Here is a 16,893-nt window from a genome sequence, read left to right on the forward strand (position 1 = left end):
TTTTTTCCCCCTATTTATATATCTACCCACAGAGGCAGGAGAAAGCTCTGTGATATGCTCAGCTGTTGGCAGCTGCCTGCCCTGTGCTCAGAGTGAGGGATCTACCATGGGGATGCAGCCAGGCTTGTCCTTCTCAGCATCTCTGGGTTTCTCAAGTGAGGAGCCCAAGTTTCTTACCAAAGCAGTCTTGCTGTTCTCAGGCTCACAACCTGATTTCCCACAGCTTGCACATGAAGAAGAGATTGGCCTGTCATAGAGTGGGTTGCTCAGTTTTATCATTGATTTGAGGGCTGCAGCTGTGCCAATGATAAAATAAGCTTGGGTTTCTGTGGTCACCCTTTGGCTTGTCCTGAGCAGCAAACTGCTTCTCAGGCTGTCCCAAGCACAAAGCAATCACTGCTCCCTTCCCTCCATCCTGTCTGCTTGGGGACAAGCACTCTGGGAGCACTCACTGCTGCCAGACAGGTGGGGTGCAGATGATTGTCTCAGATTGCTCTGCTTCCCTTGCTGGCATTAGACAGCACCAGGCTTTGCTCCAGATTTTTCCTCTGGTGCCCATGTGGCACCCTGGCTTGCAGTGTTGCTGGGACCATCTTGGGCAACATCTTCCATGGCTTTCCTTAGCCAGGCCTGATGAATGAGGGTCTTTTAGAGGTAAGAGCATCAAAAGCCATCAGCCTGGCAAGAGTCATTAACCGGGGAGGTCTGGGCAGGAATTAGTAGTGGGTGAAGCATTTTTCCCTGCACCCACAGCCTGACTTCTCAGGAGCCTTTAGTTTTCCTAGGGAAGCAGATGCTTGATCATCCTGATGGCAGCATCTGCCCATCATCCCACACATGTTACCTGCTTGCTAGTCAGCAGAAGAGGCATTTACCAGAGGTGAAATGCATCAGAGATGGCTTTTACCAGAAGAGCTTGCCTGGATTCCTGGCTAGGGTGCTAACTGCCTGTATTCCTTCCAGCTGCCCCACACGCCCCCCTTAATGAGGTTACCCTGCTCTGCTACTGCAGCCAATCTCATTATGAGGCTATGGGGCAGCCATGGGTGCCCATGAGATCTGTTGACATGCAGGGTGGCATTTCTGGAGCATGGGGATGGCTGTGATACTCCTCCTTTGCTACCTCTCAGCTGTGCCAGCTCTGGCCCTGCAGCCTCTGCCCTACTGATGGGCGCTATGTTCCACCATGCTGCCAGGGCCAGGCCTGCTGGGTCTGGGGAGAAAACCCAGCCTTTCCAGCACATGGCACTGCTGAGTACCTCCCTAGACTCTTTTTTTTGTCCCCTTTAAAGGCATCAGAGACATGTTTGGGAAAGGGAAGCACCTTTCTGCTTCCTTCTTCTCCTGACACACAGGCAGGGACACTGTTTCTGCTTGTTTTGCACCCCCAGGACTATTTGATGACAGTACTTGAGGCAGGCTGCGCAGGGCCTGCTTCCTGGGGCTGCTGCAGCAGAGCGCGGTGTGGAGAAGCAGACAAAGTGGGGTCGCACAGGGGACCAAAGAGGAGGAGGAGGAGGCTTGGGTTTAAAGCCTGAAGTGCCATGACTTGGCTGGGAGCAGGCATGGAGGCAGCACTATGTGTGCCTCTCTGTCTGCAGGCGTCGTCGAGGCACCGAGCGGCAGCACATTATCGGGTGTGTGAATACATATTTACTACGGGAGGCCCAGAAGGGCTTTTCAACAACTTTCCCTGCATGTGTTGCTAACAAGTCACTCCGCAGATTTTACCAAGTGAGCAGAATCGCAAATGTTTCTCTTTACAATGAGGAGTAATCAGAGAAGGTCTAAATGGCAAGCAGCGATCCAATATATACATTTGTCACAGATCTAATGTAAAGTCAGCTCAGCCTCTTTGATGTCACATAAACATGTCATTTTGAAGCAGCTCAGCTCTGCTGGCACTCCGTCAGCCAGCGCACAACACGCAGCGCCAATTACGCTCCGCCGCTGTTTATCGTTTCCCTCCTCCCCAGTGCCCGGTCCTTGCCCACGCAGCGGTTGGCAGTGTTTAGTCTCTGGTGGGGATGGTATTCCACAGCCCTCAGCCCTGGGCCAGATCCTCTCTTTTGCTCTTTAACCCACTGCATTAATTACTGTTTGGGTTCGAAAACAATGGCAACAAAATGCTAACACCCCACTCCCCACCACCCCCCTCCACCCCCCCCCCCAAAAAGAACCCTTCTGTGTTTCAAACCTATGTAATATTTAGCCTAAAAAAAAAGACACAAACAACTACTCAGATACTCTGTGGAGAGATGTGCTGGGAGTGGGAGCTCTGTTTGAAGAGGGAGGGGAGGACACATCCCCATCTCCTCAAGTGTTCTTGTCATTTATCTGGCTTTCTTCTCCCATGAGGGAAGCCAGGCATTTTGGGAGGGGCTGCAGGTCCCATAGCTGGCCCTGGCCATGGCACAGGGAGAGCACACCCCACAGGGTCCCATTGCAACCAGGCCAATTCATGGAGCTCATAACTCAGCCTTTGGATCCTAGTGTTCATGCTGTAAAATATGTTACTGGTGAAGAGGAGAATGAGGTACAATCTGCTGTGTGTTAGCAAATGCATCCTTTGTAAGGTCCTGCACCTAGGCTGGGGCAATCCTAGATATCAATGCAGGTTGGGGGATGATGAGACTGAGAGCAGCCCTGCAGAAAAGGACCTGGGTATGCTGGTGGATGAGAAGCTGGACATGAGCCAACAATGTGCACTTGCAGCCCAGGATAATCACATCCTTGGCTGCATCAAATGAAGTGTGGCCTGCAGGTCATGAGAAGTGATTCTGCCACTCTGCTCTGGTGAGACATCACCTGGAATACTGTGTCCGGCTCTGGAGCCTTCAACACAGGAAGGACATGGACCTGCTGAAGTGGTTCCTGAGGAGGGCTACAAAGATGATCATGTGGCTGGAACACCTCTCCTGCAATGAGGTTGGGAGAGTTGGGGTTGTTCTGCCAGGAGAAGAGAAGGCTCTGGGGAGTCTTTATAGCTACATTTCAATATCTGAAGGGGACCTACAGGAATACTGGGGAAGGACTGTTTAGAAGGGAGCAATAGGATGAGGAACAATGCTTGAAACTGGAGTAATGCAGATTTAGCAGGACATGGGGAATAAGTTCTTTACAATAAGGGTGGTGAAACACTGGAACAGGTTGCCCAGAGATGTGGTTAAGCCCCCATCCGTGGACATATTGAAGGTCAAACTTGATGGAGCCCTGAGCAACCTCATCTAGCTGGAGGTGTCCCTGTTTACTGCAGGGAAGTTGGATGAGATGACCTTTGAGGGTTCCTTCCAACCCTATGCAATTTGTGAATCCATAGATACATGTGTGTGACGTGGCTGATGTGACTCCACAGAGTTTGGGAGATGGGATACTGTAAACATGGTGTTTGAATTGCTAGTGCTACCAGCTGCTGAGCTCACGAGAAATAATAGTTACTCCATTTGCTTCCCTGCAAGCAGTTAAAAAGTAATGAGTCCTTTTATGCTTTCTTTACATAATAGGCTCCAGCCAGAAAACTGGATGTTTCCTCCTCAATAAAATAAGAAAGAAGTTCCCAATATTAAAGGAACAAAGATGAAATTGAGCAAGTCTGATGTTATTGTGGTTAACAGTCAATAAGGAAAACCAGAGTTTTGTCCTACTGACTTAAAGAAACATGAGGCTGTAAATATCTAACTGTGTTCTATTTTAGTGTTGTGTGCTTGGGGGTGGTTTATTTTCTTTAAATTTAATTAATGAAAATAAGTTCTGCTGTCAGTTTGCTTCCCCCTCTTCTTTTCTCAAAGCATCAACTTATGAGGGCTTCATCTTCCTAAACATCTACAAAGCTTAATGAGAGCAGTAATTTTTCACATAAAAAAAAAAAAAAATTCTGAGGGTGCTGTGTAGTGAAGTTAGGATTTCAGCACCCATGGAAACCCAGTCAGAGAAGAGGATTGAAATGTCTGAGGTTTGTGCTGCTGTGTGCAGGGCGTTGGCAGTGGGAGGGATGGCATGGCCACAGTCACTGCTGATGGGATAATTCCTTCTGAGCACACTTAAGAAACCTGAGCCATCAGAAAATATGGCCACTGTCTGCTGAAGAAGTGTTTTTGAGGAGTTTACTCACTCAGAGTGTATTCAGTATCACTAAGGTTGGAAGAGACCTCAAAGATCATCGAGTCCAACCTGTCACCACAGACCTCATGACAAGAGTAGGGAGGACACTACTGCCCACTAGCAGGCTTGAACTCATGACTTTCCCATTAAGGGTCTTATGTGCTACCAACTAAGCCACATTTTACTCACTTTTTTGATCACCCATCTGAAGACACTCTATGACATATGCTCCTTTTGGGTAGGAGAACTCAGCAATCCTCCTCCAGAACACAAGAACCAGCTCCCAGGAAATTTCATGTCTAGGCAAGGCTAGGTCCAGGCACAGAAGCTGGAGCCCAGGGCTACAAATTCAGCATGGCAGAAGTAATGTGTTAGGAAGAATGATACATCTAAATAATTCTGAGAAGGTTACAGACAAAACTGAACACAAACACCAACTGCTAAGTTGGTCTGCAGGTGATAGTGGTCATCAAATACAGCTGCACTGGAAAGTCCGTGTTCAAAGGATGGATCCTGCATGCCCCAACAAAGACTTTGGCAGCAGGATTTAGAGGAAACTGTTTCCCTTCCTCTGAGCCCAAACTGTTCCCAATGAATAATTTGTCCAGTTCTAATACAGGATTAACATCTGAAGGTGGATACTACTGTCAACTGTAAGCATTGCCAGATTTCCACAACCCTACTCTGCAAGTTGTCTGGTTTAAAAGGGAACCCACATGTGCTCGCCATCGGAAGTGTGGCAGTGTCTGTGACCTGGCAGCCCTCACCAGAGTCCTCACCCCATGGCTACTTTTTCCTTGCAGCCTTCCCAAACTGCCCTTTGCTGCCCAACAAACCTCTCAGACTATGTCTGCTTTGCTCTAAGGCTTACTTAAAGGATGGAGCTTATGTCAAGCCACATTTTCTCACAAGTGTTTGTCACAGGTAGGAGAAATAGGGTGACTATGTGCTGCTGTGGATCTGCACCCTGATGTGGTGGGGCTGACCCAAAGGCAGCCGCCAATTCCTTCCTGCATACTGCTAATGAGGACTCTTGGCTGCCTACTGAAAGCCTCTCAAGGATCTATCCACCTAAACTCTGGACAGGTTTTGGGTCATCTGCAGACACTTGGTTTGTGATTTAAGCTTTCATTGCGAGTTTAGCACTTCTTTCCCTCCCCCTTTTGTGTATTTCATTTAACAGAATCTTTCTTCCTCACTTTCTGAATTTTTACCATCTGCTGGCATTAATGACAATGCTGAATGGTGCTGAAAGAGGCCTCAGCCTCTCTGGAGATGAGATGTGTGAGCTGCTACCTGGCAGGGCAGTCACACAGCAGCTGCCTTATCCAGGCCTGTACATCCACTAACCAGAGGTGATACAGGGAATCTGATGCTCTTGGGAGCAAGGTCCTATACTCCAGGCACCATTCTGACAAGAGATAAGGCACAGCACTGTTCTGGGCTGATAGAGGATCTGAATGGTGCAGCACTGGCAGCCAGCTATCCCTGCATACCTAGTAGATGGGTCGGGATGAAGGAGTTCACCTGGATCACCCTGGGTCACCTGTACTGCTGACAGAAGAGAGTCTTGTCTTTTCCTTTATCTTTGGACTTGTTTTAAAGAGGCAAGTGGCATCATCCTTCCCAACAAGAGCTTTAGATGGGTGAAAGGTAGACAGCCTGAGGTTGCAGCACCGCTTCCTGATCACTGTCTTGCCACAGAGCCCCAAGCCGTCTCCCTATCTGTGTGCAGAACCAGGCCATTGCCATCTCTGCATGCAGGACCAAGCCATCACCATTTCTGCATAGAATCATAGCATCAGAGAATCGTTTGGGTTGGAAGGCACCTTAAACATCATCTAGTTTCAACCCCATACTTTGCCATGGGCAGGGACACCTTTCACTAGACCAGGCTGCCCAAAGCCCTGTCCAGCCTGGCCTTGAACTCCTCCAGAGAGGGGGCATTCACAGCTTCCCTGGGCAACCTGTTTGCAGTGTCTCACTACCCTCACTGTAATGAATCTCTTCCTAATATTCCCCCCTCTTCCAGCTTAAAGCCATTCCTCTTCATTCTATCTATATCTCTACAAGCTCTTGTAAAAAGTCCCTCTCTAGCTGTCTTGTAAGTCCACTTCATGTACTGGAAGGTTATATGTGGGATGGAGGGACCCACCAGCAGCTCCAGCCCATGTGCACCCAGACTGCCCCTCACCTGGTTCCCAGCACTTCTTTGGGGGCAGACATCAGCCAGGGCTGTGGGGTCTTTGTGCTGTGTTGCAATGATTCTCTTTGCAGTGTGCAGCACATGGAAGCATATGGCTCTGTGTCTGGTTTGTTTGTTTGTTTTAGGGTGGGGTTTTTTGTTTCTTTCTATTTTAGTTCACTGTCACAAATAATTATCCCATGACTTGCCATTTCAGTTATGCATTGTCTCTGTTCCTGTTTGACTTGGGGGCAGCTGTTGAACTCTCCAGATTTAGGGCTCAAATCTGCTCATCATTATGTGTGAGCACAACACAGCCCATCTTGTTGAATCAGCAACAAGGTGGGCACGTGTGGGGGCTTGGGACATGTGCTGGGACACAGCTTGCATCCCACACCAGGAGATGAGACCAGCCCCTGGCAGCCCTGAGTGCGGGTCCCTGCAGGATCCAGCAAGGCCTGAGCACAGCAAAAGATGACCTACCTGAGGTAGGTAGGCTGCAAAAATCAGTTTGGAGTTTAAATTTTTATCTTCTCAACAAAGCCAGATGTAAATCTTTCTTAATTTAGCTCTTTTGTCCCTTGTGTTCTCAAAGTTGTTCCTCAAAGCTTCGATACCAGCTTGCTGAAAAGCAGTTCCCCCTCACACCACCTGTACAACTGGAGATGTCCTTGAATGTGGGAAGGTGCTGCTCAAGAAATGCCTTGAATCCAGCAGCCTAGGGCTCAAATACAAATGCCTTGCAATAAAATGCCAAGAGTGGACTGTAAGGAGTGTCAAGTTGATGGCTGATAAATTAGGTGCTGCAGCCCCAGCTCAGAAAACTGAATCAATGTGTGTCGAGGTCCATCACTTCTTATCAAACAAGTGCTCGTATTTCCATCCCTTATATCCCCAAAAGTAGCTGTAAACACTCTCCTGGAGATGGATGGATGACTTGTGCCCAGAGGGGAACATTTGTTTGGCTTTTACCTATGTTTTCCTCTTAGGAGGCACATCCTGTGGGAAGATAGGGAAGCAAACAACTCAACAATATCTCGCCTGAGCTCTGCAGACATTTATGAGACATACAGCTGTTTCTCTTTTTAATTTGGAGGAATACAGGCCTCACAAACAGGGTGGTTGGTTGTTCCTGCAAATAAAAGCCCACAGCTCAAAGGCAAAATATTTTGAAGACAATGTACAATAAGAGCCTTTTTTTTAAAAAAAAAAAAAAAGCCATGTAAAAGCTGTTTTATGAAATTAAGCTGGAAATATCGTAAGTGGGAAATGACCACAGAATAAATAGGAACCTTTTAGAAAGACAGCAAACATGTGTTATTTATTTTCCTAGTAAATGGAAGTGGCAGATTCAATCAGCAAGAAACATCAGATAGTTATGACCATTTTAATCACATAAAAAAAAAAAAAAGTTCATAAGTTTTGTTTATGGTACATTTATTAACATTTTTTTAGTTTAGTGTTGGGGAGAGGGCAAATGACTCTACGGGTAAACCGGAGATAAGATGGCATGGTTTCTTCTAGCAGAGGCAGCAAGGGGGTGAGAGGTAGAACAGAGAAATGTCTGTGCCGTTACCTTTTGCACTCCGTGTGCACATCTGGAAAGCATTACAGCCTGTTGCATCAGAAATATTTTCAAGCTATCAAACAGTTCCAAAGCATGCACTGTACCCCACGAAGAGAGACAGCCTTCATGCCTGCCACTCCGGCAGCTTTCTTGTCAACACGCCAAGGAAACCCAATTTTCCATGGCGTCTATCTCTGCTTGTATTTGCGTTCAAGCTTTAAAGTCACGTTCAAAAATGTTAATGCTAGATGGTAATTTTAGAGATGGGCCAAAGCAAGGGTTATAAAATAGCCAGCTGAGACAAAATGCCTACATAATGACAAGCTGTTGGTATGCCATCAGAGGAAGGTGGAAGGAGGGGCCCAGACACGTGGCTTGTGTCTTGGCACGGGGGTGTGTGGGAGTGCCCGTGCTGACCAACGCCAGTACAGGGTCTGTTCATCTTTCCCACAGTTTTGAAAGGTGTGCATCTCGAGTTGAAACCCACCACGCTGATTCCTGCATTGTAAAGAAAGTAGTCATAAGCAGGCATGTTGAATTGTAGAATCACAGAATCATTAAGGTTGGAAAAGACCTCTAAGATTACTAAGTCCAACCTTCCACCCAGCACCGTCATGCTCACAAGACCATGTCCCAGAGTGCCACATCTACTGATTTTCTGAACACATCCAGAGGTGGTAACTCCACCACTTCTCTGGGCAACCTGTTCCAATGCCTCAGCAGAGATCTTGATCTTTCAAGATCTTGAGTTTCTTGAACTTCTTCTTCTTGATCTTTTCTTTAACTTGTTGTTGTAGCTGATGTGTGTCACTTTGTCAACCCTTTCTAGACCCCAGCACATTGTCCTTTCTCAGTGCGTGTTTATGGTCTGGGGCAGCTGGGCAACTCCAATCACTCAGAAAGGCTGATTCCTCTTGTGAAATGTTCTATGACACAAAGATGGAAGACTTCTATTTGCGAGATACAGAAGGAAAAGGTACAAGCAACATAAACACTTCAAGGGTGTGTTAACTGTGTGTGGAACAGAGTGGTTTGCTTTTGTAGATCACCTATGTGGTGTTGGTGTCATCTTGCTTTGGGTGGTAATGTTGTAAGTCATACTACAGCTGAAAACGGAACACTTGGGATGAAATGTGTGCAGTGCAACCTCCCATGCTAAAGAAAAGGAAGTGACGCTGCAAGCATGAGTGTAATTTTTATCCTTGTTCTGCTCTCTTCTCTCTGGTCAAACACAGGGGGTTTCCTTAGAGACAGCAGTAGATACAGAGTAGGCTTATAACCTTGGGGTATCAGCTGTATTGACTTCTGAAGAGCAGTAGACCCAAAGACAGGTAGCAGACAAAAGCTCAGGGAAGTCTTTATCTGTGGGAGGAGAGAGGAGTCAGCAGTGGGACAGCAGAGAAGAAATAACCCTCAGGAAATGTGGGTGGAAACATTCTTGGAGCCAAGGAACAGTGATGTTCCTTGGGTACCTTGCGCAGACAGGCATCACAAGCTTTGTCTCCCTGCTCTTTTCCATCTCAGTTGCTTTCAACTGAAGAATAAAAACTTGTTAGATCCACTCTGAGGGACAGGCAAAGAGCCTTTTGAGGTGGAGATGCCTCCATTTGCCTGCTGAAAATTGTCTGTTCCACAGCTTCTTTTCTGGGATATGAGCCCTTTTTCAGCGTTAGGTTAGCTTGAGCAGTTCTGGTAGCTAGTTCAGCTTTGAGTTAAGGAGCATTCCCAGGATGCTTCCAACTAGCAGAGGAGTGGAACTCAGGCTGTAGAGAAGTGCTTGGGTTGGATGAGCAGCCCACAGCACAGGCAGATGTCATTGACTCTGTAAAAGCACAGCAGCCATGGAATCTGGAAAATGCTGGTGTATACCATTAAAAAAGGGAAGAAAAAGAAGGAGGAGTTAGGGAGTTTATCAGATTCAATCACATCATGAAACCCAAGTATCTTTGAAACAGAACATCTGCAGAGCTAGTACACTAGATAAGTGTACTAATGCTGAGGATTGTGTGGATGAAGGGTGAATTCTATCTAGTTTCCAACCAGTGGTCCAGCAGCCTTGTAGTGACATTGGGTCCTTGTCAAGCAAGCCTAGCCAGAGACTTGTACTGTTGGTCTTGGTCCTAGGCTGAAGTTGAGATAATGTTCTTGGGGAATGAGTGCAGGAGCATGTTTTTATTGCCCATCCTTGAAAGAGCTGCTGTTATCAAATTAAATGCCGTTTGTTGCTTTCACTTTCTGGCTGAGCAAGGAGGAAGAGGTTCTGAGATCCTGTGTTGCTCAAATCCTGGAAAGACCTTAGGGATGAGAGGGGTAAAGGGATTTTCTTGTGGTCAAAGCCACCAGATGCACAGTATTCAGCTCCACTTGTCTGAGGGCAAAACAGAGCCATAAATCTTTCCAATGGGTTTTGGCCTTCAGAAATCTGCAACTTCATGCCACACCACTTGTCTTTGCTTTCAAACAGTGTCTGTGAACAAAGCCCCAGAAGGTGCTAACAACTGAGTCAGACTGCAAAGCCTCTGGGGTTTAGTGTTTAGTTTGGTGCTGTATGTCCCTGAGCGTGTATTTATAGGGTGGGGAAAAGCTGTTGTCAAAAGCACAGTAGCTGTGCCCCAGGTTCAAGACTGCTGCTTAAATTCTGACTGTCCCTTGATGAAAGTGCGCATTTCAATTGTCAAACCTAAGGAACGGGCTCTCTTGCTGACCACAGTCTGATCACTGCACACCTTTAGGATTTTACTGGTTTTGTGTCTACCTGATAACTGGTTTTGTGTAGGTGTGGTGCTGTGTCAGTGAGTGATAACAGCTGTGTTGCATTGGGTGTGACATTGAAGAGGTAGATCTATGATTAGCAAGCAAAGGAACACAGGGGAGCAGTGGCTGCTGCAAACCTGGGTTCTGCTGCTGGTCTATCATATCAAATTGTCCTTGGTGGGAAAGTATAAATAGGTGAACATGGTCATGGTCTCCAGTGCTGGATGTGTCAGGGATTTGGGGCTTTCTGGGTTCCCTAGAAGTTACAGTTCATCAGCAAAGAGCATGATACGGTTCTGTCAGAGGAGGCTTTGTGGCACCTAAGAAATGTGACAGGTGTGTTACTGTGTACAGAGCAAATATGGACAACAGCAAAGTGACCACCAGGGCTTTGCAGCAGTGATGACAAGGAGCTCAGGCAGAGAGAGAGAAACCAACTCTCTGCAGGGCTTGGGGAGCAAGTGTACAACATGTTGTGGCCTCCAGTGGGAAATTTTTAACATGTGCTTTAAAGCATGAGGTCCGAGGCGAGAGGTGGGAGATGGCTCCTTTCCCAGAGGGCTGCTTTTGGAGGACAGACTTTCTCAGGGGCTCATGACTCTCACTGCTTTGGTAGAGACCCAGAGCCAAGCCCCCCAGGCGGAGGTGGAGAGAAAGCAGAACAAGATTTTGATATGCTGGGAATAATTTATTTCCACTCTGCTGAAACACTGAAATATTAAAACACAGCATACCTTGGCCACTCCAGTAACAGCAGCCTCAGTATCAGTGTTCAGGATGGGGCTGTGGACTCTTCCTGCTCTTTCATCCTGGCATCCTGTGGTGCATTAAGAAGAGTGTGGCAAGCAGGTTGAAGGAGGTTCTCCTTTCCCTCTACTATGTCCTGGTGAGGCCACATCTGGAATACTGTGTCCAGTTCTGGGCTCCCTTGTTCAAGAAGGGGACATGGGACTTGCTGGACAGGGTGCAAATATGGTCTACAAAGATGATTAGGGGACTAGAACATCTCTCTTGTGAGGAAGGACTGAGAGAATTGGGCCCTTTTTAGTCTGCAGAAGAGAAGACTGAGGGGAGTTCCAATAAATGCTTATAAATGGATGAGTGTCAGGAGAATGGGACCAGCCTGTTTTCAGTGGTGCCCAGTGACAGGCCAAGGGGCAGTGGGCACAGATGTGAACATAAGAAGTTCCATCTAAATGTGAGGAGGAACTTCTTTAATTTAAGGGTGACAGAGCACTGGAACAGGCTGCCCAGAGAGGTGCTGCAGTCTCCATCTCTGAAGACATTAAAAACCTGCCTGGACATGTCCTGTGTGACCTTCTCTAGGTGAAGTATCAATGATCTCCAGAGGACCCTTCCAACCCCTACCATTCTGTGACTCTGTTATTCTGTAATTCATGCATGTGTTCTCTCTCACTATGTATGTATACATCTATAGCCTAAAATAAACAATGCCACCCAGCTGCTGAGTCAGAGCCCAAGAGCCCACAGCTTGGCATTACCTTTGTTCCCTCAGGGGATTTCCAGCATCATTTAGCCTTGAGCTTGATTAAGACCTTGGGTTGCAGCAACCAGATAAAGGCTTATAATAATCTGGAAGGGAAAAAAAAAGTCAGAATGCTGTGTATGAGAAAGGCAAAGAGCAGGGATCATGCAGCAGAAGGAACAGTCTCACTCATGGTCACGTGGTGAATCCTGGGCATAATGCTGTCATTTCCAGTGCAGCCAGCATAAAACAACAAAGTCACAGAATGTCAGGGGCTGGAAGGGTCCTCGAAAGATCATCCAGTCCACCCCTCTGCCAGAGCAGGATCACCTATACCAGATCACACAGGAGTGCATCCAGGTGGGGTTTGAATATCTCCAGAGAGGGAGACTCCACAAGCCTCCTGGGCAGCCTGTTCCAGTATTGTCACCCTCACAATGAAAAAACTTTTCCTCATGTTTCCATGGAACTTACTATGCCTCAACTTCCACCAATTGCCCCTTGTCCTGTCTTTGGGCATCACCGAGCAGGGCCTGACTCCATCCTCTTGGCATTCACCCTTCACATATTTATAAACATCAATGAGGTCACCCCTCAGTCTCCTCCTCTCCAAAATAAAAAGACCAGCAAGAGTCATGCAAGGGGTGCCTCTGACCCCTGATGTTTTGTAGAAAAAAGGCATGTCTGTGACACAAAAAACATTATTAGTGCAAGTTATGCTGTGGAAGTTTTGCATGAGGACAGTGGGCAGCCTCAAGGTAGGAGCAACCTCAAGGTAGGAGCAACCTCAATCTGTGCCACCCCAGCTGGGGAGTGCAGCTTTGACCAGCACATGGAGCACAGGCATGAACTGGAGCCAGCCAGTCCGGTTTAGGGCGGTCTGGTCTGGTTTAGGGCGGTCTGGTCCAGTTTAGGGCTGGTCTGGTCCGGTTTAGGGCGGTCTGGTCCGGTTTAGGCCAGTCTGGTCCGGTGTAAGCCGGTCTGGTCCGGTTTAGGCCGGTCTGGTCCGGTTTAGGCCGGTCTGCTCCGGTTTGGGCCGGTCTGCTCCGGTTTAGGCCGGTCTGGTCCGGTTTAAGCCGGTGTGGTCTGGTTTAGGGCGGTCTGGTCCGGTTTAGACCGGTGTGGTCTGGTTTAGGGCGGTCTGGTCCGGTTTAGACCGGTCTGGTCTGGTTTGGGCCGGTCTGGACCTGTTTGAGCCGGTCTGGTCCGGTTTAAGGGGGTCTGGTCTGGTTTAGGGCGGTCTGGTTCGGTTTAAGCCGGTCTGGTCCGGTTTCAGCCGGTCTGGTCTGGTTTAGGCCGGTCTGGACCCGTTTGGGCCGGTCTGGTCCGGTTTAAGGGGGTCTGGTCCGGTTTAGGGCGGTCTGGTCTGGTTTAAGCCGGTCTGGACCGGTTTGGGCTGGTCTGGTCCGGTTTAGGCCAGTCTGGTCTGGTTTAGGCCAGTTCGGTCCGGTTTAAGCCGGTCTAGTCCGGTTTAGGCCGGTTTGGGCCGGTCTGGACCGGTTTAGGCCGGTCTGGTCCGGTTTAAGCTGGTCTGGTCCGGTTTAAGCCGGTCTCATCCGGTTTAAGCCAGTTTAGGCCGGTCTGGTCTGGTTTAAGCCGGTCTGGTCCGGTTTGGGCCGGTCTGCTCCGGTTTAGGCCGGTCTGGTCCGGTTTAAGCCGGTGTGGTCTGGTTTAGGGCGGTCTGGTCCGGTTTAGACCGGTGTGGTCTGGTTTAGGGCGGTCTGGTCCGGTTTAGACCGGTCTGGTCTGGTTTGGGCCGGTCTGGACCTGTTTGAGCCGGTCTGGTCCGGTTTAAGGGGGTCTGGTCTGGTTTAGGGCGGTCTGGTTCGGTTTAAGCCGGTCTGGTCCGGTTTCAGCCGGTCTGGTCCGGTTTAGGCCGGTCTGGACCCGTTTGGGCCGGTCTGGTCCGGTTTAAGGGGGTCTGGTCCGGTTTAGGGCGGTCTGGTCTGGTTTAAGCCGGTCTGGACCGGTTTGGGCTGGTCTGGTCCGGTTTAGGCCAGTCTGGTCTGGTTTAGGCCAGTTCGGTCCGGTTTAAGCCGGTCTAGTCCGGTTTAGGCCGGTTTGGGCCGGTCTGGACCGGTTTAGGCCGGTCTGGTCCGGTTTAAGCTGGTCTGGTCCGGTTTAAGCCGGTCTCATCCGGTTTAAGCCAGTTTAGGCCGGTCTGGTCTGGTTTAAGCCGGTCTGGTCCGGTTTAAGCCAGTCTGGTCTGGTTTAGGCCGGTCTGGTCCGGTTTAGGCCAGTCTGGTCCAATTTAAGCCGGTCTGGTCCGGTTTAGGCCGGTCTGGTCCGGTTTAGACCGGTCTGGTCCGGTTTAAGCTGGTCAGATCCGGTTTAGGGTGGTCTGGTCCGGTTTAGGCCAGTGTGGTCTGGTTTAGGCCAGTCTGGTCCCGTTTAGGCCAGTCTGGTCTGGTTTAGGCCAGTCTGGTCCGATTTAAGCCGGTCTGGACCAGTTTCGGCCGGTCTGGTACGGTTTAAGTCGGTCTGGTCCGGTTTAGGCCGTTCTGGTCCAGTTTAGACCGGTCTGGTCCGGTTTAAGCCGGTCAGATCTGGTTTAGGGCGGTCTGCTCCGGTTTAGGCCGGTCTGGTCCAGTTTGGGCCGGTCTGGTCCTGTTTAGGCCGGTCTGGTCTGGTTTAAGCTGGTCTGGTCTGGTTTTGACCGGTCTGGTCCGGTTTAGGCCAGTCTGGTCCGTTTTAAGCCGGTCTCGTCTGGTTTGGGCCGGTCTGGTCCTGTTTAGGCCAGTCTGGTCTGGTTTAAGCTGGTCTGGTCTGGTTTTGGCCGGTCTGGTCCGGTTTAGGCCTGTCTGGTCCGGTTTAAGCCGGTCTGGTCCGGTTTGGGCCGGTCTGGTCCAGTTTAAGCCGGTCTGGTCCGGTTTAGGCCGGTCTGGTCCGGTTTAGGCCGGTCTGGTCCGGTTTTGGCCGGTGTGGTCCAGTTCAGGGCGGTCTGGTCCGGTTTAAGCCGGTCTGGTCCGGTTTAGGCCGTTCTGGTCCGGATTGGGCCAGTCAGGTCCAGTTTAAGCCGGTCTGGTCCGATTTGGGCTTGTCTGGTCCGGTTTAGGCCGGTCTGGTCCAGTTTACGACAGTCTGGTCCTGTTTAGGGCGGTCTGGTCCGGTGTAGGCCGGTCTGGTCCAGTTTGGGTTGGTCTGCTCCAGTGTGGGCCGGTCTGGTCCGGTTTAGCGCAGTCTGGTCCGCTTTAAGCCGGTCTGGTCTGGTTTAGGCCGGTCTGGTCCAGTTTAACCCAAGTGTTCCCCTCATGCTGCAAGCCAGTAACCACTACCTGTGCCTGTGGTCACTGGGCTGCAGGTTAATGGCATTGCAGGGAGGGTGTAATCTGATTTTAGCTTCTCACTGCCTGGAGTCATTCCACGCTGGTCTAGTGCCTGAGGGTTATCCCATCCTACAAATAGGCAGGCAGATGCATGCAGCTCTTCCCAACATGGCTATTTCTGTTAAGAATATCCAATTAACCTTGAGCGAGATGGAGATCTGAGAGGCAGGAGTGAAGCTCATCATGTAAAAGGCACAGGGGCTGTTCAGGAATGAAGTAAAATGCCTGTGAGCCTGAAAAGCCCCTGCTGCTCACCCAGTGTTTCAGGAGTCAAGTCACTGCCCAGCCTCAGCATCCTGGCTGGAGCTGCCACCCATGGGTAACACAGCTGTGCTTGGTGCAAGTTAAACAAAGGAGAAGGCATTTGGGGTGACCTGGAGAGGTAGGTGTGTAAAGTCCCACCTCTGCACTCAGGTGCTGCCTAGCAAATGCAGAAGGTGCTGGTGTGGTTCAACATGGGTAGATGTGAACTTAAATGCAGATCTGCAAAAGCCAAACCTGGAGGGCGACTGGGGCTGAGGAAGCAGCCTGAAGACTTCTCCCCAGCCCCCCAGGAGGGGTAGAAGGGGTCCAGGGCAGGGCAAGACCTAGCAGGGAACCAGGGGAGCCACGCCAGAAGCAGCATTCTTGGCATGTCCATTGATGACTGTATTTGCCTACACTAGGACAGGATGCCTGCATGCTGCTCCTTGGCTCTGGGCTGACACCAGGCAGCTGGAGTGATACAGATGTCAAAAACAACAACAGCAGCAGCAAAACAAACAAACAAACAAATCTTTTGGGATAGTTGTTTTTTAAGGAAACTAACTGTTGGTGACCTGTGGAAGGCCATCACTGACACACATGGACATCCTCTTGTGGGAATTTCTGACTGACCTGTAAGGAAAGAGATAAAAGTTTCCCCAGAGCAGGAGGGCAGGAGGTGTCTGTAGCCAAGATCAGTGTTGTTACCTCTCACCACCCAGCACTGCGGTCACGGCTGCATTTCTGACTCCTGCCTCACTACACAGCCAGAAAGCTGATGCCCAAAATTACTGCCGTTAAATGACTTGGAAGGAAAAAAAGTATACTAGTGAGTTGTAATAGGAAGGTTTATGTTCTGCATATCTGGTCTATGTCTTGCTGCAGAAATAAACAGCCCTTAACTGAGAAGTCTCTGTGGACAGCAGGGTAATAGATGAAGGAGAGATGGCTGTATCATTTTGCTCAGTGGGTCATTACGTGGAATTATAACTGTATTATCAATAAGGCTCAATGTCATTACCTTGCTATACTTGGAAAGTGCACACATGCACTCAAATAAACATTCTCCATCAGAAATCTTGCAGCCCATTAGCTTGCCCTGGCTGCTTGCAGCCCGACTGGCAGCTTCCTGCTCACCTGGCCGGGGGAATTCTCTCAGCACAGCAGCACCGGTGCAACCTCCCAGCACTCCCTCCTTTCCCTGCAGCCCACAGGCTCACAAGGACCTGGG

Source organism: Dryobates pubescens, chromosome 2, assembly GCF_014839835.1.
Source record: "Dryobates pubescens isolate bDryPub1 chromosome 2, bDryPub1.pri, whole genome shotgun sequence".
Taxonomy (NCBI): Eukaryota; Metazoa; Chordata; class Aves; order Piciformes; family Picidae; genus Dryobates; species Dryobates pubescens.